At 42.2% G+C, this 18,566-nt stretch overlaps 1 protein-coding gene across 1 annotated transcript in view; it reads right to left on the reverse strand.

Annotated features, from left to right (window-relative positions):
- ttll5 (tubulin tyrosine ligase-like family, member 5) overlaps nt 1-18,566 on the reverse strand; it is a 320,598-nt gene that overhangs the window by 40,261 nt on the left and 261,771 nt on the right. The gene's annotated exons all lie outside the window — the stretch shown is intronic.

The following is an 18,566-nucleotide window of genomic DNA, read 5'->3' on the forward strand; positions in this document are numbered from 1 at the left end:
ACTTTGTAGGACCTGGGGTTTAGAACACACCCCCTCTAATAGCAATCACTTACCTTCCCGACCCGCTTTGCGCTCTGCCTGAACTTCCGCCCAGCTCTCGCCGCTCTCTGCTGCGAAAAGACCGTTGGCGTCGAGGTAAGTTCTTTATATAGCAATCACTTACCTTCCCGACTGGCTTTGCGCTCCGGTCAAGCATACCATATGCCTTCTTGACCACTCTATCCACCTACAGTATAGTTCGCTCCAGAATTAGACTCCCCAAAATGCATCACCTCACATTTGTCTGGATTGAATCCATCTGCCACTTCTCCGCCCAACTCTCCAGTCTATCTATACCCTCCTGTATTCTCTGACAGTCCCTTATGCTTTCTGCTACTCCACCAATCTTCGTGTCATCTGTAAACTGACTGATCATACCAACAGTGCCCTCTTCCAGATAATTTATGTATATCACAAACAACACTGGTCCTAGCACTGACCTCTGTGGAACACCACTGGTCACCTTTCTCCATTTCGAGAAACTCCCTTCAACTACTACTCTCTGTCTCCTGTTGCTCAACCAGTTCTTTATCCACCGAGCTAGAACACCCTGCACACCATGTGACTTCACTTTCTCCATTAGTTTACCATGGGGAACCTTATCAAACGCCTTACTAAAGTCCATGTATAGGACATCTACAGCCCCTCCTTCATCTATCAACTTGGTCACTTGTGGAAAATACATGTGTGGAAAATTAGCAAAGAATAGTTTACACACATATACTCTGCACTCACGTGTCACTATGACATAATGAGGCTTTTTTGCTGCAGTTAAGCAGTGGCAACTCCATGCACACTGCTTCCTATATTATTGACCTGGACGCAGGCGTAGAGAATACTATATCCAATTTCATGAATGACACTAAAATAGATGTGAAGGTAAGGTGCAATGAAGAAATAAGAAACTATCAAATGGATATGGAGAGGTTAGGAGAATGGGCCAAATTTTGGCAGACGTTTATGTGGCGAAATGTGGTCAGAAGAATAGAAATCCTCAGTGCAGAGGAATCTGGGTTTCCTAATGCATGAATTGCAAAATGCTAGTATGCAGGCACAGCAGGCAATAAGGAAGGCAAATGGAATTTTGATATTTATTATTAAATGAACAGAGTAAAAAAGTACGGAAATGTTGCTGCAATTGTACATGGTATTAGTGAGACCGCACCTGGATTGAGTATAATAACAAAGAGAACAAAGAAATGAGAAAATTTACAGCCCAGGAACAGGCACTTTGGCCCTCCAAGCCTGAGCCGATCCAAATGCACTGTCTAAACCTGTCGCCCAATTCCTAAACATCTGTATCCCTCTGCTCCTCACCTACTCATGCATCTGTCCAGATGCATCTTAAATGAATCTACCGTGCCTGCTTCTACTATCTCTGCTGGCAACGCATTCCAAACACCCACCACCTTCTGTGTAAAGTAGTTGCCACGTGTATCCTCCTTAAACGTTTCACCTCTCACCTTGAAAGTGTGACCTCTTGTTAATGAATCCTTCACCCAGGAAAAAGCTTATCTCTATCTACCCTGTCTATACCTTTCATGTTTTTGTAAACCTCAATCAGGTCCCCCCTCAATCTTCTTTATTTTAAGGTATAATTTTGGTCCCTTACTTGAAAAGGGATGTAATTGCATTGAAGGCAGTTCAGAGGAGATTCATTAGATTGATTCCAGGGATGAGGGGTCTTGTTTGTTTTTAAGACAGATTGAGCAGTTTATGCCAAATCTCTCTGGAGTTTTGAAAATAGAGAGGAGATCTGATTGAGATGTACAAGCTGCTAAAGGGGATTAATGAAGTAGATAGACAGAGGATGTTTCCTTATGTGGGGCAATCTAGAAGAAATCATAGTTTTATGGGATTTATCCTCAGATTCTCTGGGAAGCCAGGGATGAGATCGCCGAATCTTTGGCTTTGATCTTTATATCGTCATTCTCTACAGGAAAAGTACCAGAGACTGTTGTTCCTCAAGGAGGGGAGTAGAGACAACCCTGGTAATTATAGACTAATGAGTCTTACTTCAGTTCGAACATTGAACATAGAACAACACAGCGCAGAACAGGCCCTTCCGTCCCCCAGGTTGCACCAACCTGTGAACTAATCTAAGCACATCATCCTGCACTATCCCAATATCATCATCCATGTGGTTATCCAAGGACTGTTTAAATGCCCCTAATGTGGTTGAGTTAACTACATTAGCAGGCAGGGCATTCCACACCCTTACCACTCTCTGAGTGAAGAACCTGCCTCTAACATCTGTGTTAAGTCTATCACCCCTTGTAGCTACGCCCCCTCGTACAAGCAAATGTGAGTAAAGTGTTGGAAAAGGTTATAAGAGATAGGAATAAGTTGATTAGGGATAGTCAACGTGGTTTTGTGAAGGGTAGGTCGTGCCTCACAAATCTTACCGAGTTCTTTGAGAAGGTAACCAAATAGGTAGATGAGGGTAAAGTGGTTGATGTGGTGAATATGGATTTCAGTAAGGCATTTGATAAGGTTCCCCATGGTAGGCTATTGCACAAAATACGGAGGCAAGGGATAGCAGTTTAGATCCGATATTAGCAAGCTAAAAGAACACAGAGGGTGTTGGTTGATGGGAAATGCTCATCCTGCAGTTCAGTTACTAGTGGTGTACCGCAAGGATCTGTTTTGGGTTCACTGTTTGTCATTTTTGTCATTTTTATAAATGTTTGTCATTTTTATAAATGACCTGGATGAGGGCGTAGAAGGATAGATTAGTAAATTTGCAGACGACACCAAGGTTGGTACAGGTGTGGGTAATGCCGAAGGATGTTGTAGGTCACAGAGGGACATAGATAAGCTGCAGACCTGGGCTGAGAGGTGGCAAATGGAGTGGAAACATTTGAGGTTATTCACTTTGGAAGGAGTAACAGGAATGCAGACCACTGGGCTAATGGTAAGATTCTTGGTAGTGTGGATGAGCAGCAGGATCTTGGTGTCCATGTACATAGATCCCTCAAAGTTGCCACCCAAGTTGATAGGGTTGTTAGGAAGGCATGTGGTGTATTAGCTTTTATTGGTAGAGGGATCGAGTTTACAAACTATGAAATCATGCTGCAGCTGTACAAAACTCTGGTGTGGCTGCATTTGGAGTATTGCGTACAGTTCTGGTCACTGCTTTATACGAAGGATGTGGAAGCTTTGGAAAGGCTTCAGAGCAGATTTACTTGGATGTTCCCTGGTATGGAGGAAAGGTCTTACGCGGAAAGGTTGAGGGAGGAGAGGCTGTTTACGTTAGAGAGAAGAAGGTTGCGAGGTGACTTAATTGAGACATATAAGATAATCAGAGGGTTAGATTGGGTGGACAGTAAGAGCCTTTTTCCTCAGATGGTGATGGCTAGCACAAGGTGACATAGCTTCAAATTGAGGGGTGATAGACATAGGACAGATGTCAGAGATAGTTTCTTCACTCAGAGAATAGTAGGGGCATGGAACCACTGCCTGCAACAGTAGTAGACTCGCCAACTTTAAGGGCATTTAAATGGTCATTGGATAGGCATATGGAGGAGAATGGAATAGTGTAGGTTAGATGGGCTTCAGGTTGGTTTCACAGGACGGAGCAACATCGAGAGCCAAAGGGCCTGTACTGCGCTGTAATGTTCTATGTTTTAAGATAAGGGATAATACATTTAACACAGAGCTGAGAAGGAATAGCTTCTTTCAAAGGATTGTTAATTCACTACCCTAGACAGCGGTGGATTCTGGGAGATTGAATAAATTTAAGGAGATAGACAGATTGTTAACTAGTAACAGGTTGAAGGGTTATGGGGAGTGGGCATGCAAGTGGAGTTCAGGCTGAGATGTAATCAGCCATGATTATACCAAATGGCAGAGAAGACTCGAGGGCTCAACTGCCTACTACCAGTTCTTCAATTCGAAACCATTTTCACAAACACCTCAACCCCAACTCGCCTTGGAACACTCTCTGCACTGGCCTGTTACACCATTCACACTTGCCAAGTTTGCCACTACAGTAAGTGACACCTTGTCAAACATCAACAATCTGCTCTAACATCAACACATGACATTTAAACTGAGAAAGAGCACTGATATTAACATCACAGGTACTCCCTCACATACGGATCAGCAGAAAAAGTTGGAGCGAGAGGAGAAACATTTGTGGAGGACATAGCACACAATTTTCAGCTTGAATTGCAAATAAAGAAAGAAGCAATTATTCAACAAAAATCTCATGCTCAGTGGAGTACTGGGTGATCCTTCAGAGAGAAGCAGGCCTGTAGTCACTCCTAATAAACATTCCAACTGGCAAAGCTTTCCACTTGAATTAAAAAGATTAGATTATGAAGCCCAGTTGCAAAGTCATCAATTCCTGCTTAAAGCTGCTTTACACAAGCCTAATTGAAAACCATAAAAGAAGCAAACTACATTAAAAGGAGAGTTAAAATCTGCAACTAACCTACTTGATACAAGCAACCTCATGTTCACTGGAATGAAGAGTCTTTAGGTCCAGACTACCAGGGTAGGTACAGTAACATAGTTTGTTACTGGACTAGTAATTGAGGGGCCTGGACTAGTAATCTGGACAAAGGAGTTCCAGTCCCACAAAGTAGTCAGGGAATTCAAGTAAATAAATCTGGAATCTAAATGATAGCATGAGCAATGGTGACAGTGAAATGACCAGATTGCTAAAATAACCTGTAACTAATAACCTTTACTCACTTAGGCATTTTAAAACTGTGACAAAAATGCCAATCAGTCCATCTAATTCTTTCACCTTTAATAGTTTTGTGATATATGCTAATTCCATTTCTCCCTCACTGTGAGGGGCTGATTCGCACTGCTGAGGGATAGTGCATTAGGGCAAGTGCAACTCCCCATATTTACACTTAGACAGTAAGAAATGGCAGGATATTTTGTCGTCGCAAGGTGCATCATAGGTGGAGCATGAAGCAGCAGTCAAGAAAGAGAAAGAAACTAAGCTGCACTGCCAGATCACTTGAGTTTCAGTCCAGATTTGGAGCGCAATACACCACTTAGTCAGTCCTAAAAGAGATGTTCAGTAATGGTCATAAAGGCCACATTGAAGCCAGGTTGGCAGGTTATGGCACTGAAAGCCAGCCAGGAGTTATAGGGCTAAGTGAGGAGAGGTGTTCAGTCATGTTTATATGTGGATAATAGATTTCCAGTGGCAAGTTACAAACTAGAATTAAATTAAGGGATTGATTGATTTATGTATTTATTGTCACATGTACCAAAGTACAGTGAAAAGTTTTGTTTACAAGCAACAGAGGCATATCATAGTAAGCAAGGATGCACAGATCAAAAAGACATAGATAGAGGTATATTGGTGACATTGCACAGGGCGTGCACTAGGCGAGATCAACATTAGCAAGATCAGTGTTATTTGAGGCTACAAAGTCCATTCATCATTTAATAACGGCTGGGAAGAAGCTGTTCCTGAACCCGCTGGTGCGTGTGTTCAAACTTCTGTATCATCTGCCTGGCGGAAGAGGTTGTAGAAAAGCATGATTGGGGTACAAAGAACAAAGAAAACTTACAGCCCAGGAACAGGCACTTCGGTCCTCCAAGCTTGAGCCAATCCAATTCCTAAGCATCTGTATCCCTCTGCTCCCCACCTACTCATGCATCTATCCAGACGCATCTTAAATGAATCTACCGTGCCTGCCTCTACTACCTCTGCTGGCAATGCATTCCAGACACCTACCACCCTCTGTGTGAAGTACTTGCCGCGTGTATCCCACTTAAACTTTTCACCTCTCACCTTGAAAGCATGACCTCTCGTTATTGAATCCCTCACCCTGGGAAAAAGCTTATCTCTATCTAACCTGTCTCTACCCTTCATTATTTTGTAAACCTCAATCAGGTCCCCCCTCAATCTCCTTTTTTCTAATGAAACCAAACCTAACCTACTCAACCTCTTTTCACAGCAAGCACCTTCTATACCAGGCAACATCCTTGTAAACCTTCTCTGCACCCTCTCCAAAGTGTTAACATCCTTTTGGTAATGTAGCAACCAGAACTATACACAGTATTCTAAACGCGGCCAAACCAACATCAAGTACAATGGGTGTGATGGGTCTTTGGTGATGTTTATATTTAAGAAAAGACAAGCCAGGAGTGAGCAGGGATTAAAAAATACAGAAGGACAGATACTTGAGGGGAAGTCTTATTTAACCTCTTTGCGGCTCAACCATGGCTAACAAAGAAATTTTGGGGCTGATGAAGGGCTTTTGCCCAAAACATCGATTTTCCTGCCCCTTGGATGCTACCTGACCTGCTGTGCTTTTCCAGCACCACTCTAATCCAGACAAAGAAAATTTGGGATCGTATTATCACTTCCACATAAACACAGTGGCTACAAAAGCAGGTCAGAGGCTAGGAATACTGCGATGAGTAACTCACCTCCTGACTCCCCAAAACCTGTCCACCATCTACAAGGCACAAGTTAGGAGTGTGATGGAATACTCCCCACTTGCCCTGGATGGGTGCAGCTCCAACAACACTCAAGAAGCTCATCTAGGACCATCCAGGACAAAGCAGCCGCTTGATTGCACCACAACCACATGCATCCACTCCCTCCAACCCTGACACTCAGTAGCAGCAGTGTGTATCATCTACAAGATGCACTGCAGAAATTCACCAAGATCCTCAGGCAGCACCAATAAACACTTCCATCTAGAAGGACAAGGGCAGCAGGTACATGGGAATACCACCACCTTCAAGTTTCTCTCCAAGCCTATCATCATCCTGACAGAATATATCGTCATTTCTTCAGTGTCATTGGGTCAGAATCCTGGAATTCCCTCCCTCAGCGCATTGTGGGTCAACCCATATCACATAGACTGCAGCGGTTCAAGAAGGAAACTGACTCCCATCTTCTAAAGGGACAACCGGGGACAGGTAATAAATACTGGTCAAGCCAGCGATGCTCATGTCCCACAAATGAATTTTTTTTTAAATTGATCCATTAAATGAGCATACAAATTAGCCAAAACGAGCAGCAGACTGCAAATTGGCAGCATTTTAGATTACAGCAAAGGAATACAAAAGGATTGATTAAGAGCTGGGAAATAGAGTCTGAGGGTAAGCCTGAGGGGCACGAGCAAACTGATTGTAAAAGATTCATAGATATGTGAAGAGAGAAACAGTAGTGAAGACAAATGTAGGTTCCTTACAATCAGAAATATGTTGAAGAACACAGGGTTTAGTGAGAGGAGGAATTGAAAGAAGTCAGTAGTAGTAGGAAAATGGAATTGGGAAAATTGATGGTATTAAAGCTCAATAAATCCACATGGTCCAATAATCTACATCTCAGAGTAAAAATAGTGGATGCATTGGTGTCCATCTTTCAAGCTTGTGTAGACTCTGAAACAGTTCCTACAGATTGGAGAGTGGCTAATGCAACTCCACAATTTAGAAAGGGAGTTAGAGAAAAACCAGGAGTTATAGACTAGTCAGCTTGACATTGGTAGTGGGGAAATTGCTAGAGTCTATTATAAAAGATTTGCTGGCAGAGCATTAGGAAAACAGTGGCAGGATTGGATAGAGTCAGCATGGATTTACAAAAGGGAAATCATGCTTAGCAAATCTACTCCAATTCTTCGAGAACGTAACTCATAGGTTTGATAAGGGGGAACCAGTGGATGTGGTTTATTTGGACTTTCAGAAGGGTTTTGTCAAAGTCCCACAGAAGAGGTTAGCGTGTAAAATTAAAGCTCATCGAATTGGAGATGGTGTGCTGATATGGAGTGACAACTGGTGGGCAGACAGGAAACAAAGACTAGGAATGAATGGCTCTTTTTCTGAATGGTAGGCAGTAACTAGAGGGGTATTGCAGGGATCAGTGCTCAGACATATTCACAATATATATTAATGATCTAGATGCCTGGGACCCAGGTTCAATTCTACCCTCAGGCGATTGCCGGTATGGGGTTGGTACATTCTCCCCATGTCATTTCCTCCAGGTGCTCTGGTTTCTTCCCACAGTCCAAAGATGTGCAGGTTAGGTGAATTGGCCAAGCTAAATTGCCCACAGTGTTCAGGGATGTGTAGGTTAGGTGCATTAGTCAGGAGAAAATGTAAAGTAATAGGGATAGGCGAATGGGTTTGGGAGGGTTACTCCTCCGAAAGTCAGTGTGGACTTGCTGGGACTAATGACCTGTTTCCACACTGTAGGGATTCTATGAATTTTATGAATGAGGGAATTAAATATATTTCCAAATTATCGGGTGACTCAAAGCTGGGTGGGAGGGTGAGGTGTGTGGAGGTTGCTGAGATGCTACAGTGTAATCTGGACAGGCTGCGTGAATGGGTGAATGCATGGCAGATGTAGTATAATGTGGACAAATGTGAGGCTGTCCCCTTTGGAGCAAAAACAGGAAGGCAGATTATGATCTGAATGGTGGTGGACTGGGAAAGGGGGAGGTGCAATGAGACCTTGGACACCAGTTGCGGAAAGTAAACATGCAGGTGCAGCAGGTGATGAAGAAGACAAATGGTATGTTGACCTTCATTGTAAGAGGATTCAAGTACAGTACTTTGTGAGTTTGAAGCATTGTATGCAGTTTTGGCCTCATTATCTGAGGAAGGACGTTATGGCTATTGAGGGAATGCAGTGAAGATTTACAAGACAGATTCTAGGGCATCATTTAGGATGATCAGCTACAATCACATTGAATGGCAGAGCAGACTCCAAGGGCCAAATGCGGCCTCCTGCTCCTTTTTTCTATGTTTCAATCCCTGTTAGTAGATGGGTGTAGGGGCACTAGAATACTGAGGAGTGAATGGAGGTGGAATAGCAAGGTGAGTTTACCATTGTGTGGGGGGTAGTTGCAAGAAAGTTCGAAATTTAATAGATAAAGTTGAACACTGAGGGACATGACCTAATAGCTATTTAGCAAGCTTTCTGCATAAAGGTATGCAATACTGGAGGATTCCAGATTGACAACTAGTGATGCTTATTCCTCTAATACTTATTAATATCCAAGAGAAGTGCTTAGCAGTTTAGACACAATCTTATTTTTAGTATAGTTCTGGCAAGCACCCCATTGGTCTCTCACCAACTTCTCCATTAGTTTCACAAAGATGGGAAAGAATCCACTGAGAAAGAGTACTTTTGAGTTACACGTTACTTTTGCACTGTACCAGAACTCCTGTTGCTGTCTGGCACAAAGTTAGGACAAGTTGGCAGGCAGTGGCACAATCGATCAGCCAGCGCTGCCAAGAATCTAGCCCCTTACACACAAAAACACTAATTCATGAACCAAAGGAGCTTTTTCCATTTATATCCTATATATATATATTTATATCCTAGAAAAGTAACTAAGGTGTCAGATAGGAATTACAGACCCCTGTTACCAAGGATACCTCTCAACTCATTGAGGATCACTGCAGATTTCCTAACCTGTACTGAACATTCTCCTCTCTATAATCTGATCTTTAACACTGCATTTGCATAGAAGTATCCAGGTGATTTGCAGATGGAGAAATCTCAAACTTACTTTATTCTTTGCATAAATGAGAACTAGCTATTTGGATACAGAACTGGCTCAAAGGTAGAAGACAGTGGGTGGTAGTGGAGGGTTGTTTTTCAGACTGGAGGCCTGTGACCAGTGGAGTGGCACAAAGATCGGTGCTGGGCCCTCTACTTTTTGTCATTTACATTGATGATTTGGATGTGAGCATAAGAGGTACAGTTAGTAAGTTTGCAGATGACACCAAAATTGGAGGTGTAGTGGACAACGAAGAGGGTTACCTCAGATTACAACAGGATCAGGACCAGATGCGCCAATGGGCTGAGAAGAGGCAGATGGAGTTTAATTCAGATAAATGCGAGGTGCTGCATTTTGGGAAAGCAAATCTTAGCAAGACTTATACACTTAATGGTAAGGTCCTAGGGAGTGTTGCTGAACAAAGAGACCTTGGAGTACAGGTTCATAGTTCCTTGAAAGTGGAGTCGCAGGTAGATGGGATAGTGAAGAAGGCGTTTGGTATGCTTTCCTTTACTGGTCAGAGTATTGAGTACAGGAGTTGGGAGGTTATGTTGCGGCTGTACAGGACATTGGTTAGGCCACTGTTGGAATATTGCATGCAATTCTGGTCTCCTTCCTATCGGAAAGATGTTGTGAAACTTGAAAGGGTTCAGAAAAAATTTACAAAGATGTTGCCAGGGTTGGAGGATCTGAGCTACAGGGAGAGGCTGAACAGGCTGGGGCTGTTTTCCCTGGAGCGTCGGAGGCTGAGGGGTGACCTTATAGAGGTTTACAAAATCATGAGGGGCATGGATACAATAAATAGACAAAGTCTTTTCCCTGGGGTCGGGGAGTCCAGAACTAGAGGGCAGAGGTTGAGGGTGAGAGGGGAAAGATATGAAAGAGACCTAAGGGGCAACCTTTTCACACAGAGGGGGGTATGTGTATGGAATGAGCTGCCAGAGGAAGTACAATTGCAACATTTAAGAGGCATTTGGATGGGTATATGAATAGGAAGGGTTTGGAGGGATATGGGTCGGGTGCTGGCAGGTGGGACTAGATTAGGTTGGGATATCTGGTCGGCATGGACGGGTTGGACTGAAGGGTCTGTTTCCATGCTGTACATCTCTATGACTCTATAAGTGTCAATAACCTGAGAATCTGTGGCTGATAGTGCCACCCAACAGGGTGACTGTCACACAGTTCTGAAGGAGACCTCTTCCTTCGGGGGGAATCCCAGATTCATAGCAAGAGGGAGATGGGAATGCTCTGCTCCAATCCCGTCTGTGAAACTAAAAGAAAGTGAGGAGGAACGAGTGAACCAAATAGGGTAAGTGGACTGAATCAGTCTGAATCACAGATCTGTACAATACAGAAGACTATTTAGCCCTTCAGGCCTACGTCGTCTGTTGGGTATAGCTACCTATTAGTCCCACTCCCACACTCTTTCCCAGCCGTGCAACTTTTATCCTTTTAATGATTAATCCAATTCTTTTTCAAATATTATGACAGAACCTGATCCACTGTCAATTCAGAAGCACATTCCAGATCACAACTACTCGGTACTTAATTACAACTCTCGTCATTTCTCCTCTGCTTCTTTTGCCAATCAACTTAAATCAGGCCTTTGAGTTGACAAGCCTTCAGTCGCTGGAAACCACGTAACTAAAGAGAACCTATTAAAACTTTCATAATTTTGAACACCTCCATAACATCTCCACTTAATCATAAGTACAAACTAAAATGCTGACAATACTCAGCAGGTCTGGCAGCGTCTGTAAAAAGAAAAGCAGAGTTAATGTTTCAGGGCAATGGCTTTTCATTAGAACTGGGGGAAAGAAGTAAAATGCTTTAAGCAAATATAGAAGAAAGAATATAAAGGGATGGCCTATTAAAGTTAGAAGGCATGAGACATTAGAAGATGAAACAGATGGAGGCTAATGGGTCAATAAACAAGCAAAGAATATGTGTCCAGACAAAGAACAAAAGGATCACCACCCACAGCTGCTGTCAAAACAAACAGAAATGAATGTAATAAAAAAGTGGCACAGGTTAGGATCTGGAATTATTGAACTGAACATTGACTTTGGAAAGCTGTAATGTGAAAAATTCAAATGTGCAGTGTTCCTCAAGCATCTTTGAGCGTTACTGATAGGAAACAGGTCAATGTCGCAGAAGTTAAAAAGGGGCAAAGAATTAAAATGACAGGAAACTGGAAGCTGTCAGGTAAGGGAATGGGGAATCCTTGCTTGAGTAAAAAGGTCACATTGGAAATGCTGAAATGGATCCTTTGCAGAGTTCTCATTTATCACTTAGGCACTTTATAGCCTTGAGGTCCCAATATTGAATTCAATAACTTCAGAAACTGACTGCTTTACTTCTGATTTCCATTTCTATTCATTCTTCCCTCACCACTCACAGCTTTGTTTCTGTCTGTTTACTTTGCATTGAGTTGAGTGAACCAATTCCCTCTCTTTCACATCTTAATTTCAGCCCTGCTTACAACTCTTCTTTTCTTTTTCCATCAACAGATGGAGAGTGAGTTGGTTGATTCTAAGATTAGAGTCCTGAATCTTACTAGGGGAAACTACGATGGTATGAGACATAAGCTGGTTATGATGGATTGAGAAGTGTTATTGAAAGGAATGACAATTGATAGGTAATGGCAAACATTCAAACAGTGAATGGCTGAACTGCAAGAATTGTTCATGCCTGCTAGAGGCAGGAGTGCAAAACGAACAGCATTCAAACCATGGCTTGCAAGGGAAGCCTAGATAGTCTTAGATACAAACAATAGGATTACAAATTAGCAAGAAAATACAACAAACCTGAGGATTGGGAACAGTTTAGAAGTCATCGAAGGAGGACCAAGGAATTAATTAAGAAGGAGAAAATAGAGTATGAGAGTAAGCTTCCAGGGAGCAGAAGAACAGACTATAAAAGTTTCTATCGGTATGGAAAGAGATAAAGATTGGTGAAAACCAGTGTAGGACCCTCACAGTCAGAGATGGAGGAATTTATAAAGAGGAACAAAGAAATGGTTAATGTACTAAATTCAAACTTCACTTCTGTATTCACAAAGGACAACCTGAATAATGAACCAGAAAAGATGGGGAACACTGGGTTTAGTGAGAGGGAGAGACTGAAGCAAATCCATATTAGTAGAGAAATTTGTTTGAGAGGGGGAAGCTTGAATCAGATGAAACAGTATTTCAACTGAGTAAAGGTAATGACAAAGACATGAAGGAGGAGCTGGCCAGAGATGATTGGAATGGGAGCCTAGCAGATGACACAAAGCTGGATGCGAGGATAAGGCGTGGAGCAGAGATGTTGCAGTATGATTTAGGCAAGCTGAGTAAGTGGGCAAATATATGGTAAATACTGTACAATGTGGATAAATATGAGGTTACCCACTTTCGTTGCAAAAACAGGAAGGCAGATAAATATTTGAGCAGCTGTAAATTGAGAAAGGAGAATGTTCCATGAGATCTGGGTATCCTCATGCATCTGTCGCTGAAAGTAAGTATGCAGGTGCAGCAGGCAGTAAAGAAGGCTAACTGTAAGCTGGCCTTCAGTGAAAGGATTCAAATACAGGAACAAGACTGTCTTGTTTAAATTTTACAGCTTGTTGATGAGGCCATATCTAGAATATTCTGTGCAGTTCTGATCATCTTATCTAAGGAAAAATGTTCTTGATACAGAAGGAGCACAGGGAAAGTTTACCAAATTGATTCCTAGCATGGGAGGACTAATGTATGAATAGAGATTGAGTCAATAGGATTGTATCCATTTTAGTTTAGAAGAATAAGGGGATCCTTATCGAAGCTAAAAAAATTCTAACATTACCAAGCAATTTAGATGCAAAAAAGGTTGTTCCTGAGGATGGGGGAGTCCAGAACTAGCCATCATAGTTTAAGGATAAGCACTGAGGTGAGGAGAAATGTCTTCACCCAGAGAATGGTGAGCCAATGGGATTCACTGCCACAGAAAGTGGTTGAGGCCAAAACACAGTGTTTTCAAGGAGGTAGATACAGCTCTTGTGGTTAAAGGGTTTGAGGGATATGGGGGAAGGTGAGATTACAAGTTTGGGCTCATATATCAGCCTTTAATCCCACACAAAATGGCAGCAGCTCAAGGAGAAGGTCTATCATCTCCTACTCAAAGTTTAAAAGAAAGATTTTTGTCGTGGACCACTGAAAATTGATGATCTATGCTAACAGACCTCCAGTCTGAAATTTGGTACATAATCAAGATTCAAAGAGAAGGTCTCGCCACCACCTTTCTCAAGTACAAATAAGAATTGCCAAAAGTTTTCATCCGAGAGGGAATAAAACTCACAAGTTCACTGAACTGTGAATCTGAACTGAGTAAGAGGCAGCAGCTTCTCACTTTCTGCGAACATTCAGAATTTGATGAGAATCAAAGAGCAACCTTTAATCCATTTAGCAAAGGACAAAGAGTAGCCATTGTTATGGAAAGAATGGGAAGATTACTGAGTGAAAGATGAAAGTGACAAACAAGGTTTTAGTAAAATAACTACAATTTGGAGGTATGATGGGTTGGTTCTCACGCTGGAACTGAATAAACTGTTGGGATTAATCATGCGATTGATTTCTGCCAATTTGCTTGATTTCTTTAGTTTAACAGAAAGTAACTCTGCTATTTCAACTAATTTTCTTATTAATCCTATTATCCTTGTCCGACAGATACTTTGTTTGGAGACTAACAGTCCTGACTAGACTGGAAAGGCCACTTCAGCAGCGATACCTGTGCAAATGGAAAGGCAAGTGGAAGTTAATCTCTGATGTCTTATTTCTTTCCTGTTTGAGAGAGCAGCACATATTTCAATGTAATTCAATTAAATTATAGTGACTACTGAGAGAAGAACAGTGGAAGACAGCATCAGCAGTATCACAAACATTGCAGTGGGATTTCCACTGGCAATGGCTTCACTCTTTCTCTGCATCTCTGCTTTGCTCACTCCACAGTACTCTGTTATAAAACCAACAAAACAGGTAACTAAAGCAAAGGGTTTCAGCTGTAGAGAGAGGCTGACCAGGCTGGGGCTATTTTCCCTGCAGCATTGGAGGCTGAGGGATGACCTTACCGAGGTTTAAAATCATGAGGGGCATGGATAGGGTGAATGGTCAAGATGTTTTCCCTGAAGTGGGGGAGTCCAGAACTAGAGGGCATAGGTTTAAGGTGAGAGGGGAAAGATATAAAAGGGACCTAAGGGGCATTTTTTTCACACAGAGGGTGGTGCATGTATGGAACAGAGGAAGTGGTGGAGGCTGATACAATTACATTTAAAAGGCATCTGGATGGGTATATATATAGGAAGACTTTAGAGGGATATGGGCCAAGTGCTGGCAAATGGGACTTGACTTATTTAGGATAATTGGTCAGCATGGGTGAGTTGGACTGAAGGGTCTGTTTTCTTGCTGTACAACTCTATGACTCTATAACTCTATGGAGATGTCAAACAAACAAAAACAGGGAGTGCTGGAGAAACTGAGCAGGTCTGGCAAAATTTGTAAAGACAGAAACAAGAGTTGACGTTTTGAGTCCAGTGACCCTTCTTCAGAACAGCAATTTCTGTTTTTGTTTGAACAAGATAAGGAGTAAGTTACTAACAGCAAGATCAGTTTTCCACTAATGGAAAGGTTCAGGGTAATTATCACTGATTTCAGTGGTGCAGGACATGTTCCATGATAAAGCAGCTGCAGGGATTGTATTTGGGTTTTTAGCAAGTGTGGGATAAGATACCACATTGTGGGGGTGGGGGAGAGGGGGGAGGGGGGAGGAGGTGGTGTTTGTCGACAATGGTAAGACACCGTTCTAAAGAAGCATAATATTGCATGTCAAAAGCTAGTTATTGAAATGGGATAGTTTTCAGCAGAAGGGATATGTAGAAAACAGAGCAGCAGCAGGTCACTTAGCCCTTCATGTCTGCTGCACTATTCAATATGATCAACCAACTCAGTCCCATGTTCTGGCTTTCTCCCCATAACCTTTGATCTCTTTCGCCTTAAGAACTATATTTAACTCCTTCTTGAAAACATTCAATGTTTTGGCCTCAACCACATTCTGATGCAGAGTATTCCACTGGCTCACTGCTCATCTCAGTGCATAATGATTTGCCCGGTATCTTTAGACTGTGACCCCTGGTGCCACACTCCCTGGTCACTGGGAACATCCTTCCTCATTTACCATGTCTAGTCCTTATAGGTTTCTATGCGATCACCCCTCATTCTTCTAAACTCCAACAAATATAGTTCCAACTGATCCTGTCTATCATTATGCATCAGTCCTGCCATCCCAGGAATCAGTCTGGCAAACGTTCCTCTATAGGAAGATCCTTGCTCAGACATGACCAAAATGGGCCACACTATGACAGGTATGGTCTCACCAAGGCTTGTATAATTGCAGCAAGACATCTCTGGCTCCTGTACTTGAATCCTCCTACAGGTGAATAATTATGAAATGTTGGCATATAATGCTACTGGTTAAAACTCTAATCCCCTTCCTAAATTCCTCTACACACACAAATTGACAAAAATCACTGGCACCATGTGTGAAGGGAGAAACTGGGAAGGTAATTCAATGGCCCCTGTGTACTGTGTTCGCTGGGATAATCCTTTAACTTGTCTGGTCTTGCTGTCACTTTCTAAAAGGAGGCACAGAGCAACTGGTTCACAAATTCTTAAGTCTCTGACTTATTAGTGAAAATCAAGTTTACAGCAAATGATGGGAAAAATAAACAGACTTTCTTTAGGTTTCAGGAATTTTCTAATGCAGAGAGATAAACTACCTGACTCCTCGAGGTCTGAAAGCTTTTGGCAATACCATTCACACTCACAAGTATCTTATAGAGTTTATAAAATCATGAGGGGCATGGACACAGTAAATAGACAAGATCTTTTCCCTGGGGTGGGTAAATCCAAAATTAGAGGGCTTAGGTTTATGGTGAGAGGGGAAAGATTTAAAAGGGACCTAAGGAGCAACTTTTTCACACAGAGGGTGGTGCCTACATAGAACAAGTTGCCAGACAAAGTGGTGGAGGCTGGTACAATTACAACATTTAAAAGGCAGCTGGATGGGTATATGAATAGGAAGGGTTTAGAGGGATACGGGCCAAGTGCTGGCAAATGGAACGAGATTTACTTAGGATATCTGGTCGGCATGGACAAGTTGGACCGAATGGTCTGTTTTAATGCTGTACATCTCTATGATTCAAAATACCCAGCAGCTAACCACACAGTTGTTGGTAAACAGATATTCTGTGTCACAAACATGGAGTCATAGAGATCTACAGCATGGAAACAGACCATTCAGTCCAACCCGTCCATGCCAACCACATATCCCAACCCAATCTAGTCCCACCTGCCAGCACCCGGCCCTTATCCCTCCAAACCCTTCCTATTCATATACCTATCCTAATGTCTCTTAAATGTTGCAATTGTCCCAGCCTCGACCACTTCCCCCAGAAATCCTTGTTAAACTCATGGATGTTCTTATTCTTAAGTAAGAGAATTCTGGTGAAAACCCACAAAACCACAAGATTCATTGTAAATTTACAGTCCACATTCACAAGAAAGTAAACTTACCAAAGCAGTTGCCTCTGTGGGGCACAAACATTTTGGAAGCAGAGGCAATGTGAAGCTCGGCTGCAATCAGTGCTTTAATGATAAGGTCCTCGATCTGAGCCATCAAAGCAACTGTGTCCATTCCTACAACTGGTCACCACTCCATAAATCAATCAGATAATTGTTGCCAGCCAAATCTCACTTTGCACACAACCAGCCCATTTATAACCAACTGATTGAGCAAAGCAGCAGCGTAAACACCACTTGCAATGAGTTTCAGAAACTTAGTTTTATAACTCTTTACAATATCCTGTGATATGGACCAAAGACATGAAAATGAGATGGAGCATATGTCAGCCATGATGTAATTGAATAAAGGGAATAGGCTGCAGGGATGGGAATACGGGTACAATATTGACTGGGACCCCTTTAGTGCTGGGGCTTAGACAAGCAGAGTTTGTTAGGTGCATCCAGGACAGTTTCATGCAACAATATGTTGAAAGTCCAACTACAGAAGGGGATATACTAGACTTGTATTGGGGAATGAGCCTGGCCTAGTGATCAAAGTTTCAGTGGGGAAGCATTTTGGGAACAGTGATCATAATTCTCTATGTTTAAAGGTAGTTATGGATAAGGATAAGACTGGTCCTCGGGTGAAAGTGTTAAATTGGAGGAAGGCTAGTCACAACAGTTTTAGGCAGGAACTGAAGAAATTAGATTGGGAGCGGCTGAGGATAAATCCACATCTGACCTGTAGGAATCTTTTAAAGGCCAGTTGGTCAGAGCTCAGGACTAGCATGTTCCTGTGAGGATTACAGATAATGACAGTAAGATTCGGGAACTTTTGATGATAAGAAGTATTGCAAGTTTAGTCAAGAAGGAAAAATTAGCATATATAAGATTAAGGAAACTGAAGTCAGACAAGGCCCTTGAGAAGTATAAAGGAACCAGGGAAGAACTTAATCAAGAAATGGGGAGGGCTAGTCAAGGCCATGAAATGTCCTTAGCAAGTAGAATTCAGGAGAAATCCATGGCATTTTGTATATATATTAGGAGCAGGAGGATAGTGAAGGAAAAGGTAGGTCCACTCAACAACAATGGAGGGAATTTATACATGAAGCAAAAGGAAGTGGGTGAGGTTCTTAATGAGTACTTCACATTGGTATTCACCAAGGAGAAAGACATGGATGACGGCACGCTTAGAAAGGGATAAGTTAATATTATAGGACATGTCAACATTAAGAAGATGGAGGTAATAGCTGTCTTCAAAAACATTAACATTAACATAGAACATAGTTCTATGTTCGATAGATTCGGGGTCGGTTCCTGAGGATTGGAGGGTGGCTAGTGTTATACCACTTTTTAAGAAAGGTGGGCGAGAGAAAGCAGGAAATTATAGACCAGTTAGTCTGACCTCAGTGGTGGGAAAGATGATGGAGTCTATTATAAAGGATGAAATTACGACACATCT

The sequence above is a fragment of the Chiloscyllium plagiosum genome, chromosome 12 (genome assembly GCF_004010195.1).
Source record: "Chiloscyllium plagiosum isolate BGI_BamShark_2017 chromosome 12, ASM401019v2, whole genome shotgun sequence".
NCBI lineage: Eukaryota > Metazoa > Chordata > Chondrichthyes > Orectolobiformes > Hemiscylliidae > Chiloscyllium > Chiloscyllium plagiosum.